This window comes from Colossoma macropomum, unplaced genomic scaffold, assembly GCF_904425465.1.
Source record: "Colossoma macropomum unplaced genomic scaffold, Colossoma_macropomum, whole genome shotgun sequence".
Classification (NCBI taxonomy): Eukaryota; Metazoa; Chordata; class Actinopteri; order Characiformes; family Serrasalmidae; genus Colossoma; species Colossoma macropomum.
In genome coordinates, this window is record NW_023494810.1 from 3346819 (window position 1) to 3367919 (window position 21101).

The following is a 21101-nucleotide window of genomic DNA, read 5'->3' on the forward strand; positions in this document are numbered from 1 at the left end:
TTTACACAGCAGGTAAAACTGGCCCAAATCTGATTTTCTTACAAAATCAGCATCACAGGAGCCATCATGAAGCTTCACTGACTGACAGCTGGGCTCATCACCCAGAATGTGCTCAGCTCGCCATAAAAAGGGCGCGGTCACTTCTTTGGTTCGCGTCCTCGGATTCTTCAAATTTTGCTTTCAGTCTTTTAACTGTTCTTTGACGCTGCAGCCTCGTTCTCCTGCGGCCGCATTCGGACATTTCTTTAGAAATCTCTTCGAACACGGAGCCGTTTGATGAGTCTCTTCTAATTTTTTGTACAGAAACATCAGCCTAAATGTTTATGAGTCTCAGCAGCGCGAAATTATGACGAATGTCGAGTTGGATTGACGTAAACGTCACATGAATTCCGATCTGGCTGTTCAGACTGAGTCACATTGTCGCATGTCTGATACGGATTTCAGTACCTCATATGAAAGCGTCTCAAATCGGAATTGAAAATGTCAGATTCGGTGTGTTCATCTGTTCACACTGCCACACAGACACACATCTGTGTCACACATGAAGAAAAAGATCAGATTTGGGCCACTTTTACCTGCTGTGTGAACAAAGCCAAAGTTACAGCACCTCAAGTTTGTCTGAAGTTGCAGATTGGAGGTCTTTCTGATTTCCAGTCACCAACTTTGGAGTCAAAAATTTCGCCTGACCTTTCAGCTGATCCAATTTTGAACTGATTTTAACTCGTCAGAGGATGAAACAATGCATGCAAACCTTTGAACTGGCACCTCTTTCTGTCCTTCACTGATGTTTTTCTTCACACAGGCCTCCAGTCACTGAACCCATGGGCACACTTTTGAATGTAAACACATGCTTCTCATTGCTTCTCTTCCAATATTGGCCTAGTGGCAAGACTCAAGACACTGCAAACCTTCTAGAATCTACTTTGGTGTTAAATTAAGATAAATAGCTTGGTTCATTGTTGAGTTTTGATGACAGCCTTTTAAATGTGGCACCTTTTGCATTGTGACTGTGTCAAAATATCATGATACATATCATGTATGGTGAAAATATTGTATAATGATACAGCATTTTTCCTACATTGCCGACCCCTAATTTGTGGTATGAAAAGTTATTCTTTTTTATTGCAGAAAAAAAATCATCCACTGCACTTGTCTCATGTTTTTGTCATTTTTTGGTATAGAAACAAATAGGAAAAAGTCAGACGTGCAGTTTTGGACCTGACAAATCAGAATGTAAATGAAATGTAACAGTAATTCTGCGTAATAAATGATCATATTGGCACTCAAATTGAATAGCAGTATGACTGTACTAACTCTGACCTTCTAAAGGGTTAAAGAAAAAAACCTTGAGCTACATATTAAAGATAAGCATTTAACAGTTAGAAAACATCCATTAGAGCTCCATTCAGTACAGTGTGAGAACGCAGTGTGAGAAAGAAGAGGCACTGACAGCTGATAGAGGCTTAGATGGAAGACTTTTCCCCACAGCTCAGTTCCAAGACGGGTAATGCTGTTGGTCTTGCCAAGGTCATCTGACAGATGGTTAGTAATAAGTGGTTATGTCTTCACAGTTCTATTACAGAAGCCAGATAAAGAGAGAGCCATCTCTGCAGCTGCACCACAACACTACTAATAACAGTCTCTCTTTGGAGATGACATTGCTCCGTAATTACCATAGCACCAAGCCACTAAATAATGACAAATCCAGCCTGGCAGTTGCCTGTGTTGGGCAGTAAAAATGAAAGGTCATATTTGTTCCCTTTTGCTGTGCACACGCCACACAAACACACAAGGGCAGAACTGCCTGTTTATCTCATGTGATTAATTACACGGTGTCAGGATCTCTAAGCCTCGGAAGAGGGAGTCACTCTTGTGCAAGTACACACCCACATAAACACACACAGACGTGAGAAAGTGGAACAGTCGTCCGATGTAGGGTTAAGGCTTAGAAGTCTAGCTTTATCGTTGCCATTTTGCTTTACTTTTTGAATATAAATCCATAATTGCATAATTAATTGCATGTACACTCAAGTTACTTGTCTGTTTGCACAAGCATTTTGCTGATATCAGTTGTTGCACTATTACCTCAGTAATATCTCTCCATAAACGGACCTGTCCTGTTAATCAATTTCTCTCTCTCTCTCTCTCTCTCTCTCCCTCCCTCCCTCCCTCCCTCCCTCCCTTTATTTGAGCCCCTGACGTCTGCCTGAGTTGCTACTTGTGAGCCAACAGAGCTGCTGGATTCACCAGAGCTCCATCTCTGTTGGCTGATCTGCACCATTTTGACCACCATGGAGTTTTATGCTGTACAAAGCTGTGCAAACCTCACCTGCATGAACTGACCCTCCTGCTGCTGCTGCATAAACTCAAACTATCTAATTAACCATTGCTCCACCTGTTTTTCCTGTTTTCTACTCTAATATTTTATTCTAATGCTGTTTGCTATCCGGTGTGGACCAGAGGAGGATGGGTTCCCCTTCTGAGTCTTGGTTCCTCTCAAGGTTTCTTCCTTTTGCTCTTAGAGCGCTTTTCCTTGCCACTGATGCTCATGGGGGCTCAGACCCAGATTTTTCTGTAAAGCTGCTTTGTGACAACACCTGCTGTAAAAAGCGCTATATAAATAAACTTTGACTTGACTTGACTTGACATTCTGCATTTAGAGGTTCAAGTCTGAACTTCTAAATGTCTTCTGTCTCTTTTTGAAAAAAAAAAAAAACGTTTTTTCAGCCTGAAAAACGACTCTGTACACACAATAATAACTTTTCATCATATTCAAATCATCATAAAATATGTCCTCTTCTACTTACAAACCAAAAAGCAAGCCAACCGATAACCTTGGCCAAAGGGGTAAATGTGGGAATCAACCACAGCAGACAAAACAGGGTCATAACAAGAGCAAACAGGTCAACACAGTTAGAATTCAGACAACTGGGATCTGCCGACTTATGACCGGATGGCTGGGTCATGTGAGTGGCAGATGCATCTTGGGAACTGAAGTCCATAAGATAGCGAAAGTCCGTTTGAGAGCTGAAAAGCATGACAAGTGATAATCAATTGTAATGTAAATAGACATGTTTTTGCTTAAGCCTTAAAGGGTTAAACTGTAGTAGAAAAATCCAGAAATGTATCCAGAAATGTTTACCTGGCAAAAAAAGCATTCAGCTCTCATCGGGATGGAAAACTGTATGTAGTTTCTGTACTTATACTTTGGAAGATGAAGACTTTTTCTCAATAATTATTGCAGTTTTATACAAAATAAAATAAAAATTGTAAATTATTTCAAAATAAAAAACATACATTTTGCTTCTTACACTTTAATTTAAGCCTTGTTATTAACCCTTATTACTATGAGGCCTTCTTTTTTCATTTTTCATATATTTTTAGGTAAGAGGTCATTCAGCATGAGTGCATTTACCTAGCTTACATTATTTATGGCATAAAACTGCAACACAGATCAGGCAGAATAAAAATAATCCATTTTGGCTGATTGTCGAATGCAATCATGCAGGTCACATGCATTTTTTTTGGTACCAAATTCATACATGTAAAATGAAACTGCCCACAACTAGGTTGTTGTGCTGCAGGAGGGACAGTAAATACGGAATAATACTGTGCAATGTAATGATTATAACAATATCACACTGAATTTTACAAATGTTTATGAAAAGGGTCAAGGCAGACTCACTGGCCTGAGAGAAGTAGAGTGTGATCAGCTCATCCTGATGTCCTGACACTTTATATCAGGGGTCTTTAATTAAAATTCAGTAAGGTCCAGTTAAAGAAACCTTCCTCAAGCAAACGTCCGGAACCTCATAATGTCTAACTTGCATTATGATTCAGAGCCATATACCGTTTACTGAAGTAGCCTAGTAGGTATATCAGCATCTTATACAGTCAACAACTGAGTGTCAAATCAAATAAAGTTAAATTCAGTAACATTTCAACAACATTTATTGTCAGTTTTCTCTTTTTAGAGCCATGTAAAATAATCTGGCTCACTCTCTTCTCCAACTGCTGTGTCTCACCTCGTCCCTCCCCTGTGTGTGAGTCACTCACTCGAGTCTCAGTGCTCAACATAATGCACATATCTGATTGGCTGAATAGCATCACGTGTGATATTTACAACGCATGTGATTGGTCTGTGAGTCTCCCAGGCTGCTAAAGCTACCGTAAAGGCTAGAAAAGCTACGCCAATTAAAACAGCACCACCCCGTCGAAATTAAACAATTCTCCTTAGTTTATCGGTTATAGGTCCAGGCCCGTAAGGACAGTGTCTAGGTCTGGGCTCTGACCGCGGTCCGCCTATTAGTGACCTGTGCTTTATATTATCGTTATTTTTTTTTGGACAGCCCACTGTAAATGCTTTGCAGATGCTTATCTTACCTTTAACTTACATTCTACTAATTATCCTTTAACTGACCCTAACACTAAAGCTTGACTTAATGCAGCTGGGAATCAACTGATTTTCAACAGACAGTTTGTTAAAAATTGAATATCTATAGATAATATATTGGGGGTTATCCAATAAAGTGAGACCAAATTGTCTCATAAAACATTATTTACTGTGAGCAATGTTTTGATTGTGACTTCAGTTTGCTCCGTATTCCTATTTATAACCGAATAAGATGGTGACACAGTCCCCACACTTTCACCTACGTGTAATTTCTCTCGGCAGTGCTGTTTATTAACATTGCCTCCTTCACAAAGTCATTTCTCCACCCCACAAGCCTAAAACTGTTTTAAAAAATGGTGAAGCGTTTAGCAAATGACTGCAGCATGCAGCACTGGGAGACATCTGTGTTGCAATCTGTTACCGGGACTAAGTAACGATGGCACAAGGTCATTCTGCAACTCCAGCACTGAGGCCGTTGGGAATAACAAAGCCACAAGACTTAACCTCTTGTGGCCAGCTTTTGAATGAACACTACTGAAGGACACCGGAAAAATAACACGCTTCTTGAAAAGTGCGCTGGTAATTTTATTTGTTCTCAGTGTATCAAAGGCAGGGCGGGCAACCCTTTTCACTGGGCGGTGTTTGTCTTTAACACACCGCGCCTCCACGACGAATCCTCAAACAAGTTATTTAAGGCTGCGAAATAGATATGCAATAGCCACTTACAGTATTTCACAGTTGGCCCAGGCATTTGCTTACATAGTAGGTGTGACAAAGCAGAAGTGCTGAGGCACTTGAACAATGGAGCAACGGGTGCCTGCCGAGCAAGCCAGCTCATGATTACCAACCTCATTACAGCCCTGAGAATTTACATTTGTTTTGTCAGTTCTTTGCTGTGAAAAATAAAAAAAAAATTAGTTGGGAGTCAAGAAAAAGAAGCTTCTCTACACGTGCATAATAAGCACACTCAGTGCAGGGCTGAGCAGTGAAATGAATATTTATAATATATATTTGTGATTCGTTTATGAAAATACAAAATTAGTAGACATTATGACTATCCCTGTGATCTTAATGCACCTTATTATGCACATCGTCTCTGTCCGGAAAAAGGGAGCAAGTATCTCCAAAATGGCAAATTTACAGGAGAAAGCAAAAAAACTCTGTACTTTAAATGGAAATTTATGTAAAGAGACTTTATTCTAAGCAATTCCGGAGCATTTCTATTGGTCCATTGATCATGAAACACTGAGTAAATGGGAGCTGCTGCGTTCAAATGATGACAAAAAATACAAACCGGAAAAAATGCATACTTGTTGTTTGTTTTTCGGATTTCATGCATGCAGTTCATTGTCCTAAAGACTGTGACAGTCAGTCCTTGTTATGCGAATATGAGCATGTTAAGCCTAATTAGCAAACTGCAAACTTAAAGCAATAACACAACACAAACATTCGGACAGCACAGTGGATAACTCCCTGCAGGGGCTGGCTTTCAGTTCCCCATCCATGAAGGAATACATACATGATTACTTTTGCATTTGTCTACCATACTGAGCTGCTCTAGACAAGGCTATTCAGTCTATTATGGCTAATCTGACTGAAAAAACACTCTTCTCAGCCATTTCAGAAAGAATGACTGAATATCAACATATATGTTTATCGCCAAAAGGCTGAAAAATATTGAGATATACATTCTTAACCATATCGTCCTGCCTTAACCTTGGGTGCCAGGACTTAAGACAAGTGCAGGTACAAGGCTGGATCAACGACTTGCTTTTTAGCACACGCTGTGAGGCTGCAAGAGGGAATTCAAGTTGCATGATGTTTCAACAGTGCGTTTTCAGTACAACAGCTATAATGTTGGGGAGGTGAAAGCAAGTACATAACCTTCTCCATATGAAAGGGGTTCCTCTAAGAATTATGAAAATGGGCATGCAGGAGTCAAAACACAAACAGGCAGGCTGAGCTGAGACATGGGGAAAAACACAAACAAGAACAGGCGAATAGTCAAAACCGGGGTAGAGAGAAACCAACAAGAGACAGAGCTAAACAGGGAAAAACAAAGAGGCAAATAGAAAACCAGCCTGGGAGTTAAACTAGGATCAAGGCAAGGAATACTAGCCTTTACATTACGCAACGCAGAACTGCCCACAGCACAACAGAAACTTATTTAAAAGTAACAGAAATGATAGGACAAAGGATCCCAGGAAAAAGTTATCCACAGCCACGTTTACATGCAGACTAATAATCTGTTACTAATCTGACTAATAGCCCAATCGGAATACAATACATCCATGTAAACACCTCAATCGGACTAGACTGGTCCAATTGAGGCTATTCGGAATACAGTTTGTATCTGACTGAACGAGGTGGATAAATAAATAATCCGTTAAATAGAAGAATAATATCCGTGTAAACGCCTGTATCTGATTACATTCCCTATCTGAAAGTTTAAGTCCGTTCTGATCATGTTCGTTGCGTCATAGTGAAAGTTTATACCGTTCAACATGGCGGAGCAGAAACTGGTCTGCAGAGGAGACGAAGTTTATGCTCTGGTCTTTAAAAGACGGCGGTGGGACGGACGTCCAGCTTATGTGTCTCAGAACACGACGTCTTCCTCTCGGCCTTCTTTAATAAGGACATGTGAAGGACGTTTTCCTGAGTCTGACATCATTTTAAAGTAACTAAAAACAGAAGCACTGCTCACTGCTGCTCATCTCACTCTGACTGGACTCACGTGATGCTGGTTGTTATGGTAACGTCTACACTAAGTGGTTCTCTACTCATGCGCATCATTTTGGATCTGATTACTTGTAGTGAGCATGTAAACAGAGATTTTCCATCAGATTGTTGAGTAGAGTGAGGATAAACACCTCAGTCTTAATCTATAATCTGTGTTCCATCAGATTGGCAAAAATCTTTGCATGTAAACACAGTCAGTGACAGGCATGTGTTTACAGACAGTGGGTGTTCAGAAGATGACAAATGTTTTACGTTTTTGCCATACTGTTGTTTTGATACAGAGCATTTTGAAACTAGCCATCAATACAGAAGTCAAAATTCTGCTGTCATGACAATCCTAAAGAGAACTGAACCAAATTCAGCACTTCTGCTGTGATCTTTAGTGAATTCAGGCCTGAGGGACCCCTGCCTTTTCCTTTGGCAGCGCTGTACACTCTACAGATGAGCTGAAGACTCACGAATAGTAATACCTGTTTGAAAGAGGATGAGAAAAGCAAGGAGTAGCACAGCTCCTGAGCTGACACGCATGGGCAATATTCACTAGCGATGTGTTACATATGCATGCTGGAGGGCAAGCGTGGCTCCTCCAGAGCTCACTGCTCTCACTGGCTCAACGACTTCATGATCCTCCTGGCACTGCACACCTTCCACCAGCCAAACACCAGGTTTGGCACATGGGTTAGACGCGGCATCATCCTAGCATATATCACCTCTGTGATATGCCAGATAATATATCGCTGCTGGAAGAAAACCTCGTATCTCCATTTTTGTTGTTTTTCAGTTTTTTACATTATTTGAAAATGCCTGTTGTCCTTTATATTGTGTGTAAATTTTATGGAGAATGGGCCAAAAGAAACGACCCAAAATTACTTGGAAAGACGTCTGGTTCCATTGACTTACACTAAAAGTATAGTAGGTTTTTTACCGTTTTGGAGATACGAGGTTTTCTTCCGACAACAGCGATATACAAGTCAACTAGAGCTATTAGTAATGGAGTGATCTAATTTAATAATCAGACTACTAATCAGACTACTATGCATGGCCCTTCAAATATTCCAAAATAGGCTACTTTGTTTCTTGCAGAAAGAGCACGAGAATTTAAAATGTCATCATCATAATCATGCAAACTCAGTGAGAAGGAACGTTTTAATTGATTGATCAAGTTTAATTGAGTAATCTTTACAGCCCTAAAGTCACTCCAAGTATATGGTACAATAAAATGGTGGATGTAACGGCTTACTGCAGGTATTTGTGACAGCTGTCCATGGATTTGAATTGCTCGTGGAAAATCGTGTTAACTTATTAGATTTTTATTCATTAACATCCCTCATCAGCTGTCACGCATTGCTGATTTAATGATGATGGAGTGACATCTCATTTACCACCCAGCCAGAATGAGGTTCATGAATGGCAGACTGTGTCATATTAATCTGTTTCTGACTTCAAATTTGCACCAACATATTAGTATGTTGTTTAATAAGAATAATAATAATAATAAAAAATGAGTATTTACATGTACAACCCCATTTCCAAAATAGTTGGGACGCTTTTGGGACGGAGTGGTGACAGGTCTGGACTGCAGGCAGGTCAGTTTAGCACCCAGACTCTTTTAATACGGAGCAATGCTGTTGTAATACATGCAGAATGTGGTTTGACATTGTCTTGCTGAAATAATCAAGGCCTTCCTTGAAAAAGACGTCGTCTGAATGGCAGCATATGTTGCCAAAATAAGTACATATCATTCAGCATTAGTCACAGATGTGCACGTCACCCATGCCATGTGCACTAATGCACCTCTATACCATCATGAATACTGGCTTTTGAACTGCGCTGAGTGGTCTTTAGCCCAGAGGATACAGTCCATTTTAAATGAGCTCGGGCCCAGAGAAGGTGGCAGCATTCCTGGATCCTGTTCATATGTGGTTTCTTCTTTGCGTCTAAGAGTTTTAATTTGCATTTGTGGATGCAGCGACGAACTGTTTTCACAGACAGTGGTTTTCAGAAGTGTTTCTGAGCCCATGCAGTGATTTCCACTACAGAATCATGTCTGTTTTTAATGCAGTGCTGCTTGAGAGCCCTGAGGGCTTTCACAGAGTGGTGAACTCCTCCCCATCTTTACTTCTGAAAGACTCCGCCTCTCTGAGATGCTCATTTTATACCCAATCATGTTACTGACCTGTTGCCAAATAACCACCAGGTGTTTTTTTAAGAATTACACAACTTTACCAGCCTTTTGTTGCCCCCATCCCAACTTTTTAGGAATGTGTTGCTGGCATCGAATTTGAAATGGGCAAATATTTTTCAAAAAACTATAAATTTCTCAGTTTCAACATTAGATTGCATTTTGTTTTCATTTACATTTTTCACAGCGGCCCAACTTTTTTGGAAATGGGGTTGTACATTATCAAAAAAAAGATATCAATCTAAAAAAACATATATTAAAAATATGTATATTTTTAATTTGAAATGTTTTGACATGTTCCGCTTCACATGATTTTTGGTCAGTTAAAAAGAAAAAAACACTTGATGTCCTTTGAAGGATACACTAAAGCTACGAGTCATGCAAGGAATGAACACTATTGAATTTACTCTAGTATTTCTGTCGTCGTGCCTGTTTAAAGCAGTCAGAGCTAGGAATGTTTGGCTCAGAGCCTGTCTGGCCAGAAGGGACTGCAATTCCATCTTAAGTCCCCTACTAGCATTCACAGTGGCGACCGGCAAAACTTTCACATATTTTGTGCACATGCCAGCCAGATCTGTACTGAGAATCATGTGCCTGTTAAGCAGCAGATCATGAGCTGTGTCTCACACACACACACACACACACACACACACACTCTTACTCCCTAATTCACACTCTGTCACACATACACCTATTAAAAACATTGTGGCAGCCACAGCTATAAACCCAATTAAAATATGTGAAGAAACGCGAGGAACATATGCTTTAAAGTCAACTTAGGCCATATTAATCAATTTCATTCACATGAATACAAAGATACCCATCCATCTGTCTTGCTATCTAAACTGGCAGTTAATTTTTTGCTCCATCACATATATCAGTTCAGGGCTTTACAGTGCAATAGTTTGGAAACGTATTCGGAGGGAAGATGAATAATAATGCATTCACCCTTGAAATCACGAAGTTTAGCTAAATCAGAAAGTGGCTTCCAGCAGTTTTGTTCATTTTTATAGTTCATTGAGAGACATGCTGTGTCCTAAACCACATCAATGATGATGTCTTATTGAAGACCCTGATGTGGTTTGAGTGGGTCAAAAGAGGTTTTGGTGATATTTTTATAAAACAATTCAGGCTTTTTGGGTGACTTATTGAGTTCTAGTGTTTGTTAGAAATGTTAGCCTCGCTGCTCCAGTTTTAAAGAAGCAAAATTTGGAGTCTAAACATGCTTCAGTCGATCAGCTACGTCTGGGGTGTGTGGAAAATTGTGAACTGGATTTTTCACCAAGCTATTGCTTTAAGGTGCACCCGTTACTGATACAAGTGCTCAATTGTGCACACACAGCTCTATAGAAAACTGCTGCCAACAGAAAGGGACGATCTGGACAGCCAAACATGGGCCTCAGGTCACCATACCCAATGTCAAGTGCCAGCCAGAGGGGTATAAAGCCCTCCAGCATTGTGCTGCTGGGCACTGAAAGGCTGGAGGAGCAGATGTGAGCAGGCTTGTGATGATAGCTGATGTTAGCTAGGACTAGAAACGCTGAAAAGAAATTCCTCTGTTCTCAATGTTACCTTAAAAAGGCACAAGAAGACAAGTGCTCCTCATCATTTACTGCTGCACTGGTTAGCTCTGGTGTTGTTAATCCATCTGAAGGAGCAGCCTTTGTCATTTGAGCCTCCTGCTCACATTATATGAAAACCATTTTGACCTACTGAGGCTAAAAGATTTTCTTTAGTTATTCTTGATTATAAATGTACTCTGTAAATGTGCTACTTAAATTCTCTGGCTTTTGAACTGCGCTATCTAGTCATAGATATACATACCTAGATGCCGCGTTGTCTGTTGTTCTCTATGTGAGGTCATACGTCTGCGCGTCCACCGCGTTGGAGCGGTCAAGATCCACTTGTGAACAAATTCACTTGTATTGAGAGACGAAGAGTCTCAGGATTAAATCAGCCTCAACTTCCTTATTACTCAACCGATTTTCACCAAATCTGTTCAGTTATAATCCTCAGACACAGATTAATCCAGGCTGCACAGATCTGCTCTCGGTAGCTTTTAATACTTTAATAACTGATCATGATAATTAGCCGTCCGGACCAGCAGGAAAGTATTCAGTCTGCACCTGACGTTAAAAACCGAGTTTAGCATGAGAAACACAATCAGACACATCAGCAAATCCATCAATGAGTGAATCACTTCTAATCTTAATACACATACAAATAAAATAAACCCCCAAAACACAGTGAGGAGGACGAAGTTGGCTTCCTATTCGCTGCTTGTTCTTGGATTTTTCCCGTTACACTTTAAATGACGCAGCTGTCACTTTCTGGTGCCTGAAGCTGCACCATTTAAGGTGGAACAGGAAAATTCGAACAAGAAGCTGGCAAATAAGAATCTGACTTCAGGTTCGTGTAGGAAGGTGCTAAAGTTAATCTATTATGAATATCTACACAGATTAAGGAATGCTGTAATTTACCGCTACAAAGCTTTAACCATCACTGTAAATAAATAACTACTACATAAAGTTAAGATCCTGAATAGACTATTAAATGAAATAAGCTTAATATAAAACCAGAGGAGAAACAATCACATCAACAGGTTCTCTGTGCTTCACCAACCACACAACCATATCTACACAAACATCACACAAACAATAAACATCACACAAACATGAGTGTGGATCACTGCGTTCCCTCCGTTATATAATCCTATCCCACTTTCTGAGAGTAATATTCTTGAAATAGTGTAATTTTGGACAGTATCTTTCTTAAACTGCCGCTCTGTAATGGTACTGAATGCAGTCCAGCAGCGATGTTGACCGCCCCAAAATGGTGGCACTGCTGATGTGCCTGACTGGACCCAACGCAACATCTAGGTATGTATATCTATGTATCTGGCATTCTAACATGAGTATTACCACCTAAAATATTAAGAATACAGCCCTATGAGAGCAGCTGCAGCTAAGCTTAGCAATGCACTCCCATGTAACAGAGTTCTTGCACACCCACACTAAAAAACAAAACCTGCTGCAGTGCACAGGGCTGAAGATTCCTCCGTGATTCCTACATGTCTCTATCTGTCACGATGCCAAATGTTGTTCATATGCAGTCAGGTGTGTGTATGTGTTAGGGGTCATTCACCTCCGGGACCTTCCTAAGCCTCCTCCACCAAGCATTCCTGAGCAGACTGCCGATGTTCAATGCTGGTGTCACGGCCAGTTTGTCTTCAAACAGTGGCTCAATACACGAGCTAATTAACGTGGCCACGGCAGCAGCCGCAGACCACCATGAGCCCCTTGCAAAAATCTGTTTGTCTTCTAAAAGAAGAGCTGCAAAATATATGGTTTGTGAGTTCAGACCATGCCTTCAACATGTGGTGGTAGTAAGAGGGAGGATTGACTGAGGGAGGGGGGAGAACTCTGAGAACGTGGGCTGGGCAGCTTCTGCCTGTAGCTAGAAGGCCAGATCCCCCCTCATAGCCGTAGTAGGACTGATGCAGGACTGAGGAACGGGGAGGAGATGGGGTGGCGGTGGGGATTGCGAACACTTCGTCACAGGAACGGAAGGTGAGGATGTGAATTTATAGGGTGTTAGATTGAAAGAAGGAGGGGTTTCAGCCATGCTCCTCCCCCTAAACTCCGGTTATAACATAACTACATTTTGTTAATCACTATCATGACACCAGTCTTTGCAATATTGATATCATAGAAGTGTGCAAAATGCAAATGAGATTCTAACCAGTCACTGTTTTATAGTGTGCTGTGAGCATCCTGACCATTTAAAAGATGTTCTTTTGGTGTTTAGATGACTCAAAGCATTCATGTCATCCAACAAATGTAAATCATTTTTGGCAAAAAAAAAATGCAGGTCAGTTCTTAACCAAACTTAAGTGTTTTCAATGTATTGGAAGGTATATAGGGTTGGGTATCATTTGAATTTTCCTAAACGTAGATCCTAAAATAATGTTGTCCTTCATTAGAGAATGACTACAAAATGTATTTATAAATAACTTTTCACATAAAAAAAGTTTTCACTACCTTTAGTTATGGATGTACTGAAAACTTTGGCTCTCAACACTATAGGTGAGCTATTTTATTCATTAGATATAGTTTAGAGATTATATTTATTTATTTAACTCTTTAAGGCTAAGGCAAAAAAAGGCTGATTGTGCTGTTTTATCTACTGTTATCTACATCCCATAATAACATGATTTCTGAAGGCCGTTTTTGTATTTATTATTATGTAAAGGAAGTGATCTAACAAAGTCAAAATTTCTGAAAATATTATTCAGCTCACGTCTCAAACCACCATTTGGAACAACAAAACACCAGAATAGAAATATAAGACACACGTCAGTTTCACTTCATCATTACTCTGATTAAACAGATCAATAATATACGATCCGATCTGCTCTGAGTTTGCATCCGTTCAAAAAAACGTGTATCCAACAAGAAAGGAAGTCTCATGTTTTTTGTACACAGTAGCCACGTTTACATGCTGCCTAATAATTTGTTAATAAACCAACTAAAAGCTCAATCAGAATAGAATACGTCCATATATACATCTCAATCGGACTAAACTGGTCCAATTGAGGCCATTTGGAATACAATTTCGAACCGATTGATTGAAGTGTGTAATCCTGTAAATAATCTGTTAAATAGAAGAATAATATCCGTGTAAACGCCTGTATCTGATTACATTCCCTATCGGAAAGTTTAAGTCCGTTCTGATCATGTTCGTCGCGTCAGAGTGAAAGTTTATACCGTTCAACATGGCGGAGCAGAAACTGGTCTGCAGAGGAGACGAAGTTTATGCTCTGGTCTTTAAAAGACGGCGGTGGGACGGACGTCCAGCTTATGTGTCTCAGAACACGACGACTTCCTCTCGGCCTTCTTTAATAAGGACATGTGAAGGACGTTTTCCTGAGTCTGACATCATTTTAAAGTGATTACAAGCACAAGCGCTGCTCACTGCTGCTCATCTCACTCTGACTGGACTCACATGATGCTGGTTGTCATGGTAACGTCTACACTAAGCGGTTCTCTACTCATGCGTGTCATTTTGGATCAGATTTCTTGTAGTGAGCATGTAAACAGAGATTTTCATCAGATTGTTGAGTAGAGTGAAATATAAACACCTCAGTCTTAATCTGTAATTGGAATGTATTCCTCAGACTGGAGAAAAAACACAGACAGTGATGAAGTCTTGCTTTGCAGACTGCACTTCTGGGTAAAGGTAAAAGGCAAACGCACAAACCGATAACCAGTTCTGTTCTGGTAAAATCAAACTTCTTTCTCACAATTCCTTAAAAGGATAACAACAGATGAGAGTCAAAACTAGGCATATCGCAATCATAATATAGAGAATCATAACTGCAATATGGTATTTTGTACACTGTGCAGCCCTAACCAAATCAATTACCCACTGTCTTAATTCTCCCTCTAAACCACTGGTAAAATGATAACTAGTGCAAGAATTATTACAGTCTTTAATGCAAAAATCTAAAATATCCCCCACATGATTCAGTCGTCGTCCTCTGATAAGCAAAGCTGGCCTTAAGGCTGGGTAAAAAGGTGACTTTCAACAGGGGTGATATGTATTCCAGCCTGCTACTCATGGCCTCTAATGACCCTGTATATCAGTGAGCGACTGTGACCATCCCATTCACAGTCAGCTGGTAAGATCACAGCAGTGCGAATCGATCTGAGACAGCCGGCGGTACAACATACCAGCCTTTTCAGTATGCTGCTCGTGCATGTAAGGTAATTGGAACCTTTAGTAAAACGCTGGCAGTTATAAAACCCATCAATCCAGTTTGAATAAGGCATGGGACCGATACGAACCTGAGGACAGGAAGGGTACGTCAAAGCCAATGATCTTACCCATAAGCCCTTGCACTTTGTTTTCGAGTAATCCAAGCCATGATTATACAGGGCAATAATTGAACCCTTTAGCCACTTGTACCTGAGCTACTGACTTCCAGAGCTTAGGAGCAACAGGTAGTTTGGTAGGATGAATTTTGATAGTGAAACTGTTTTCCAGTTTTTGGTGGACCTACTCTTTACTTAGACTGAGTCAGATAACTAGAAGCTTAACAGTAGGGCTGTTTCTGGCTAAGCAGTTTCAGCAATCGCTCAGGGTCCCCAAACCAACATGTATGTATTTTTAGCTATTTAACATTAATTGTCAAATAGCACAGTGAGTGCAGAGACTTTCTTATATTCTTTCTTTATTAAGATTAATTAAATGTTCATTTTTGCTCTATTGCTATACTCAGGGCCCTCAAATACAAATAAAACAAATGTCTAAAAAATAAAGGTGATCATCTGTTTTTTTTAAATATACATTCTATTCCTGTAAATTAACAAAAGTAGTGTCATTTACATGCATTTAACCTGTTTTTTTAAGAAAATTAGTAAAGACCGTTACATTTTACTGTGCTTTGACAGTGAAAATACTTTTTTTACAGTGTGCTTTTGTCAGTTTTCTTGTCCAGTTGACATTATAACTATGTTTCCGACTTTCTGAGCATCCTATCATTTATTGGGTGAAATGACAGCGCGATAAAACAGCTGGCTTAGTGTATATCACAGTGACATAATGCTGATGATGTGGCAGAGCTTAAATCTTATAAATGGAAAAATGAAACTCACTTTATCTGAGAGCCACAGAAAATGCTCACTTTTGTTCAACCAGCCTGATCTTAGCAGGAAATATCATATTTTAGCCCTTTAAGATCCCAGGCTTATTACATACTAACACTCATTTTCCAGTAACTACAGGGACATTAATGCAAGCTGCTTGTGCTACACTCTTAAAAATAATGGTTCTTCAAGGGTTCTTTAGCAAAGACAATGGTTCTACATAGAACTGTGAACACTCAAAGAACCATTTGCATGATTAAATGGGTCTCTGCATGGTGAAATGGCTCTTCGGATGGATGGAGAATGTGTTGTATATGGTTCTAGAAAGGCACCAAAAAGGGTTCCTCTTTTGTCACAAGCTTGATATTCTAACCATAGCAGAACCCTTTGTGGTGCCATATAGAACCCTTTTCAAAAACCACCTACAGCACATTCTCCATTAATCTGAAGAGCCATTTCACCATGCAGGGACCCATTTAATCATGCAAATGGTTCTTTGAGTGTTCATAGTTCTATATAGAACCATTTTTTATTGCTAAAGAACTTTTGAACACCTAAGCGCTTTAAGTATGTATTCTTAGGTTATAGAAGTGTCTAATAAAACTCTGGGCCTGCCGGTGGGCCCTGGCCATTTAAGGGGTTCAGAAATGTCATTGTGCCATACACTGAGCTCAAAGTCATTTCACCTCAGACAGTGTCATGACACAACCTGATGTCAGAACCTATGTCACCTGGCATAGATGTTATGTCAACGTGACATTACAGCTGGCAAATGCAGCTTTTATGACAAATGACACCTCCTGGAATAAGTGTACGTTTATGTGAGTTGTCATTAAGGGCTTATGTAGGTATCATGTAGCCACTGCTCCACAGTAAAATGTGACCAAAAAACATTTAACATCTAATCAACTCACTACAATTCAGATGGATATCTAGAGAGTCTGAAAAGAGAAGCATTTGCAAAGCAAAACTTCCAGGTCCTTATTTAAAAGCTAAGATGCAGAGAGAACTTCTCACTAATCAACAAACCAAAGCACTCAATCAAATCAGTAATCAGTTTCTCGTCTGCCGCAGCTCATCCTGGGTGATTGTCATTTTGTATTTTCTCTGCTGAGAGATTTTGCCAGGCAGTTTTCAAGATGAGCAATGCCAGCGTTGACATGATTTCATTCTCGTGCATTTCCAGTCCGTCATAAATTACCCGTTGGCTTAAATAAGAGGATATGTCTACATCCTTTCTCATCACTGCTGACATCTGCAACTACAGCTTGCTTTGCTCAACCAATAGTGCATAAAATAAATCCTGCAAGGAGTCAGAATGCTAAATTTTCTCCTGTAACAAACCTGCTCTGAGATTGACCATTCAATCCAAATTCAGTGCTAGTGTAGCGTTCTCTTATTGAAGAAATGAGCCACGATATCCTGGTGTTAACAGCATGTTTCCTTTGACTTTCCAGACAACTGCCATAAATAATGCAGGCTTATAGTGGATAAGCCTGTACAGTCATTATTTTAGACGAAGGCGTACACACACATTGTACGCTGGTTGTGCAAGAAAACAGCAGAGAACAGCCAGGAGAGGCGCGGAGAAGGTTGCGATTATGTACTTCCAAAGCAATCAGACCATGACTCACTGCATAACAGACGCAGAGAAGGGAAAAACCAACAAGTTTTAACAAGAGACTCACAGTAGAATCTGCATCGTGGAAAAAGCTATCAGGAGAACGCGCTGAATACTGAAGCAACCGGGAAAACACAGAAGCTCTACAAAGAACAAAGGCCCGTCGTCTCCCTCTGAGACGCAGCAAAACACAGGAGACTGCAGAACGCAACAACAGGCCTAACACAGATAACAGTTTCAACATTTTCAGTTCATTTTATACCATTAAACACAGGAAGAGAACCTGCGCTGCTGCATTAGCACACTTAAAATAGATAAAAGCATTTATATTATCTTTTACACAGGAAGAACACAGTCATAGAGTCTGAGACTAATAAGAATAATACAAGCACCACAGTCTGTAAAACACTGAATATCTCAATACAACCTTCTACCAGACATCAGTTCCTGCATCAACATCGTATGAAGAATCACATTATTAATAGTGGGCATTTTAACCCTTGTTGGGACCCTGCTGGGATTGCTCACCATTTCGCTATTGATCAAAAATGAAAATACTTTGTTTAGTGCATGCAGCCGTGATTATTATTATTAGGTACCTGTTCATAAAATTCATAGAAAAAAATCAGCAATGCATTGATACAGAAATTGTGGGCCAAAACCAATATAAGATATTTTTCATGTACATATCAGTCGACGCCAATGTCTTATGTAATTTTTACATTCATGAAATGTAAAAACTGGGACTACATCTACCTGGACTGGCATTGCAGATAAATGTAACATTAATGTCTATGCAGTAACAGGAATAAAATGCAAACAATTTAGAGCAGTAGCCCAACGTCACTGTAAATATTCCATGAAATATCGGTTTAACCCCCTTAACATCCCTTAACAGGCTTATTATAGACAAAGGCTAATTATTCAGAAACTACAGGAATTTCAGTGCAAACTGGTTGAGCTATTCTTAGGTTATACAAGTGAGTAATAAAACTTTGGCCTGTTAAGGGGTTGAAATTTCAGTGTCTGTCCGATGCCGATAAGCGATTCTCTGCTGATACTGACATAATTGTGATATCATTGTGCATCCCTACAAAATGTCTATGTAAATAACCATGCAAGTAACCCAAACGTAAGCCTGTTGTGTCTGTAAAACATCAAAGAGAACAACTAGCGTAAGCGTACAAAATAGACCGCACAACTTACTGTGAATCATATTGTATCGTTCATTATGAGGTTCTCAATTTGATGCGCATGGGACATCAAACAATACATTTAAGAGACTGAAGTTCTTATTTTAAAGTACTAATTTTAACACGGTTATATTTGCGCCCTGAGATGGACTGGCGACCTGTCCAGGGTGTGTCCTGCCTTCCACCCAGTGACCGTTGGGATAGGCTCCAGCTCCCCCCCACGACCCAGAAGGATAAGTGGCTTAGTGCATGAGTGTGTGTGGTGGAAAACAAAGCCGTTGGAGCTGAGCTTGTTTTAAAATGTAAGTTGTTCACATACTCAAATTCATCTTCGTTGCCTTATAAAGTGTAAAATCACTGATTAATTCATTAGTTCAATCATTAATTAAAGCATTCGTCCATATATCGTATATCTTCCGTTTATCCTATTTTATTTAGAAGTATATGTATGTACGTAGTTTATCATACTACATAGGATCATCTCCCCCAAGGGAACAAACTCAATGCAGCAGTTCCATGCCTTATGGCATCACCATGCAGCCTCATTAGGACTGACCCATTTGTGTGACCGACAGGCTACTAAGGAGGAGTCTTCATAGGACAGTCCTACCGAGGACTGTAGCCTAGGCTTTGGAACGCATCTTTTGTGTGAGGTGTAATCAAGCCACAGTGACAGGTCACCGTCTCTCCTCTGAAAAAAATCTTTACCTCGACTTTTAACACAGAGGGAAAAAACACACTTCATGTAGGAATACAATAACTCGTGGCTAGTGTGGTAGCCTGCCCAAATGCAGTTTGGGGCTAGCACATTAGACATGGGACTCGAGTCAATGCATCTAGGAAAGTCTATGACTTGAACACACTGCTGCTTGGCCATATTAACCAGCCTGAAGCTTAGCTAGCACTTAAAGTCGTGGATAGAGTGCTGGCTCAGGGCTACGCAAGATGTGGCCATTTAGCTTGCATTCAGCTGCATGTGTCCAATTATTTTCCGGTTCTATGTCACACACTTACTTAGAAGATCAACAAGACGATTCACAATCTGTTTCACTTTGTTTTATTACAGACTACACACGCCTGAGTAGGCAAACGAACACTAAGATTGCCCGTTGGAATAACCAAGCCCATCCCTTCAGATTCTAGAAGAAATCTCATACACTCTGTGTATCCATAGAGCAGTGACAGACGTGATGAGAGTGCCCCATGGCCAGGGCAGTAGCACATGCCTGGGCAAAGCTCCAGTGTTGACGCAGAGGGCTGTATTCCAGCCTGGAGCAATGGTGGGGGGGGCTTCTATGGGAGGAAGGACAGCAGTCAGCTGACTGAGCTACTGGTAAGTGCAAGCTGTTACTGATGGAGCTTCCTGTTGCTGCAAACATCAGCTCTTCTGCATAAAGAAAGACTGAGTCAGTGGACGCAAGAAAATGGATACCTTTAGAATTGCGCCATAGCAATAACAAGGCACTGTATATCACACAACGACAGGAAGCAAGTCCAAGCACATTTTAGTAGAAATTGAAACAAGGACACTGAGATTAGATCACAGACTGTCAGCTTTAATCTGAAGGTATGCAGGTCTAAATTTTGGTAAATCATAGAGAAATCCTTTTTAATATATTGCTGCTCAGTTGTTTCTTTGCCAACTGTGAGTCATTGCGTCGTTGTTAGCTCACCAGATATAACAAAAGGCCTAAGGCTCATGGCAGGTACAGTCTGCGGCTGTTGTCTCTCAGGAATTTCCTCTAGGAAATGTTGGTGCCAGTCAAGGTGTCTATAAATTCTACAGTTTATAGAAGTAATGGGTAACAGTTATGAGCTATGGGTGTTAATGTTGCACTGTTAACGCTGCCACACTCTCTGTGAGCATGCTAAGGAAGCACACCGTGAGCGTGCTAATGAAACCGATTGGCTCAGTAAACTTTTAGTGGTGGGTCAGGCCTCCCTTGGCTCCGCCCCCAATACTCACTGCTGTATTGCTGTTTCTTTTTGGGTGAGAAACTTCTTAAATATGCTATATGATTATAAACATGAGTAATTTCTTTATATACCAGCCTTGACTGTGTTAACATTCATTTTGTATGTAGTTGCCAAGCTAACAGTGTTAGCGCTAAGCTAACGTTAGTGTATTTTCACTTTCTCACACGATGTAATAACTTGTTGTTAATGGCAGCTGTAGCTTAAACACACTGACATCTGAAGCATGTAAAACATGCAAACAACACCTTCTTTACTTTGTACGCCACAGTTTACAGTAAAACCTTCAGTAAATATGTTAAGCTGAAGCCTGCATGCAGTTCAGTCGCATTGTTTTGATCAAGTTGACAGT

At 40.2% G+C, this 21101-nt stretch overlaps 1 protein-coding gene across 4 annotated transcripts in view; it reads right to left on the reverse strand.

The window, feature by feature from the left end:
* The window catches only part of LOC118800052 (band 4.1-like protein 1), a 182832-nt gene that overhangs the window by 128055 nt on the left and 33676 nt on the right, over positions 1 to 21101 (reverse strand). The gene's annotated exons all lie outside the window — the stretch shown is intronic.